Source organism: Octopus bimaculoides, chromosome 27, assembly GCF_001194135.2.
Source record: "Octopus bimaculoides isolate UCB-OBI-ISO-001 chromosome 27, ASM119413v2, whole genome shotgun sequence".
Lineage (NCBI taxonomy): Eukaryota > Metazoa > Mollusca > Cephalopoda > Octopoda > Octopodidae > Octopus > Octopus bimaculoides.
This window is the reverse complement of record NC_069007.1, coordinates 19004546-19007815: the sequence shown is the minus strand read 5'-3', so window position 1 is coordinate 19007815 and position 3270 is coordinate 19004546. Positions and strand designations below refer to the sequence as shown.

Here is a 3270-nt window from a genome sequence, read left to right as displayed (position 1 = left end):
ATATATATATATATATATATAAGAGACAAGTGTGCATACGCCGCTATCATCTCTGGCTAATCGTTGAGAGGATGTTGGTGTTGCCTTGGCGAAGGTTTGTGCTCTTGCTGTCATTATTATTATTATTATTTAATATAATAATATTATTATTATTTACAGAATTATTTACAGAATGTGTGTGTGTGTGTCTGTGGGTGTGTGTGCACATGTGTGTGAATAAGGAGTGTGCATGTGTGTGTGTGCATGAATAAGGGGTGTGGGTGGGCGTGTGTGAATAAGGAGTGGTATGTGTGAGTGTGTGTGTGTGTGAGTATGCGTATAAATAAGGAATGTATGCGCATGTGTGCATGTGTATGAATAAGGAGTGTGTGTGTGAATAAGGAGTGTGCGTGTGTGTGTGCATGTGTATGTATGTGTCAGAATAAGGAGAGTGTGTGTGAGTAAGGAATGTGTGTGTGTGTGTTCATGATAAAGAACTACAAAGAGACCCATACTTATCTTCAGGGTTGTGAAACTGGCTACAAATCCTGATGTTGTATTGGCTGAGAGTGGCCCCTACCAGAGCCCTAGAATAAAAATAACAACGACAACAACAAATTAACAGTGTTGAAAATAAGAAACGGTGATTGACTGAGGGAGTCGGGTGGGCTCCGTTCAGTAACAACAAACACCAATACAACCCACTCCGTGCATATAGCAACTAACCCCTCTTTAGGCTCTATCATCTGTTTTGACATGGGATCTACAACTGGATGCCCTTCCTAATGCCAACTGCTTTACAGAGGGTGCTGGGTGCTTTTCTTGAGGCACCAGCACTAGTAGGGAGCACCAAGTAACTTGCAAGAAAAAGACACCCTCATCCCCCCCATCCACCCAACTGAGAGGGAAGGTGGTAGTGAAGGAGGTGGTTTTTTTTGCCAGCTCATGAGAGGTTAAAAGAATAATAGAGGGGGAAAGAAAGAGAGAGAGAGAGAGGAGTGTTGTCATGGAAGAGATAGACACAAAGAAGAGAAAGAGAAACAGAGAGTGAGATGATGGTGGATATGTGCCGAGACATACCTTCAGGGTACACTGGGGTTGGGTGAATACAGGGGAAATGATAGAGAGGGCTGGAAAGGATGAGTGGGCAGAGGGGACAGATGTGAAAGCTTCATAGGGGTTTCAGGAGATGGGGTCAGCTGGAAGAGAGGTGAGCTTAGTAACTGATGGTCAGAGATGTAGGCAGGGGCAGACTGAGCCGTTGATCAATCAGGCACTGCCCGAGGGTCTAGAGCTCTGAGGGGCCCACAGTCTATATATTAACTCTACTAAAACTCACATTCAAAGGGGCCGAACAGTAAACAGTTATATCCAAGGGCCCTTAATACTCTCAGTCCGCCCCTGGATGTAGGAGTGGATCGGGCATGGGGTTATGTTTAGACATGTGTGGGTACCAGGAATGATTGTAGAAAAAAGGGGTGTTAAGGGTGGATAAAACAAATATTCTGTTGAAGTTGATTGTAAAAGCAATTTAAAATTTTTGGGGACCAACTGTCCCAAACTGCCCCTAAAAAACTTACCCTAAATGAATCATGGGTCCCTCGGGACCAACTGGCATGTTACAGCCAACAGCACAAACACAGGAGATGAACTTGACAATCATTGTTTTCAAGCTGAACATCTTCGGAATATGGGTTCCATTAAGAAAGCCTGTTACTTCTGGAATTCCTGAGCCTCCAGCACTTGGACAAAGGAACTTTTTTGGGGTGAAGCGTGAGAATAGAAAAATAATTCAATATGAGAGAGAGGTACGACAGCAAGAAAGCAGAAAGTACATTCCATACACAGACACACACACCCCATCATCATCGTCATTTAATGTCAGTTTTCCATGTTGGTATAGGTTGAATGGTTTGGCAGGAACCAGCAAGACCAGGAGCCACAACATGTTCCTTATGTCTGTTGTGGCATGGTTTCTATGGCAGGATTCCCTTCTTAACCAACCACTTTACAGAGAGTAATGGCTGCTGTTTATGTGATATCAGCACCAGTGCTTTGTACATGGCACCAGCATCATTTATTTCATATATATATATATATATATATATATATATAGTTTATAGCAGAGACTCCAGCTAAGAAGATCTGAAGAAGGAATTATAATTCCGAAATATCATCGGACTATAGATAACCAAATTACAACAGGTATATAGTCCATTTTTTATTCTATAGTGCATTGTTGTACCATTCTAAACTTTTTATTCTTTGTATATATATATATATATATGCATATATATATTGGGTCATCCATTAAATAATGTGGCTTTTTCAACTGCATGAAGTAAAAGTCAGAGGGGGACAGGATAAACTACCTGCATCATCTTGCTATAAAAGCAGGTAGTAATTTTACCTTGTCCTTATTCTTAGTGCAAGTTTTGAAGAGTGCAGTTTGATTTTAACAGTTATTTTTTTCAAAGCTATAATGGAAGTGAAAAAAAGAGCATATTCGGCATATTTTACACTGGACCACATCCATTCACACACACACTGAAACACATACATATATATGTGCATGTACATACATAGATACATATTTGAGTGTGTTTGTGTGTGTACATAGAGACACACACACACATAAACGTATGTATGTGTGTGTTTGCATCTCCTTATCTTGACACTGTACAATAGCTGTAAACAAGCATGCCCATCATACAACTGAAGTCCTTCATTTCCCACCAACCAAGTAGACATTAGAATTATCCTGACAAGGGAAAAGGACTTTTGTTGACACAGAGAACACAGAGTGAAGACATTAAATACAAAAGATATATATTTATGAAGATCACTCACCACAACGGTGCTGGAACTGACCAGAACAAACAGGACACTGTAGCCAAGAGACCAACCCCAGGCTGCAACATAATCAGAACTCTGCAAATATTGAAACAAAACCAAAAATTGTGGGAAATTATATATGCTGCAAAGTTCCCAGTTTTGGGCAAAAGAAAATACAGGAGGATCAGTTAATTATTCCCCTCTTAGATTCACACACTTATTGCAGCGGGCTTTCAGTTTCCCTAAGTCCTGTAAAAGGGCTTGGAACATTGAGCCCCCAATCAGGCTTTGCACGATACCTTTAATAAAGATTAAAATAAAAATTATACCCTCAAAAAAGTCATCTCTACTCATTCTTTCAAATATAGATAATACGGTACCGAAAACTTTATCTTTAATATTCTATATATATATATATATATATATATACATATATATATACATATACACATATAT

The 3270-nt window shown here is 39.7% G+C and overlaps 1 long non-coding RNA gene across 1 annotated transcript; it reads right to left on the bottom strand.

Moving 5' to 3' along the window:
• Nucleotides 1-75: 75 nt before the first annotated feature.
• On the bottom strand, nucleotides 76-2912 carry LOC106879121 (uncharacterized). The gene is made up of 3 exons (XR_001410597.2): nucleotides 2830-2912; nucleotides 1560-1735; nucleotides 76-566 (listed from the first exon to the last, which is right to left on the bottom strand). It is a non-coding gene; the product is annotated as an uncharacterized LOC106879121 (long non-coding RNA).
• Between the last annotated feature and the right edge of the window lie 358 nt (nucleotides 2913-3270).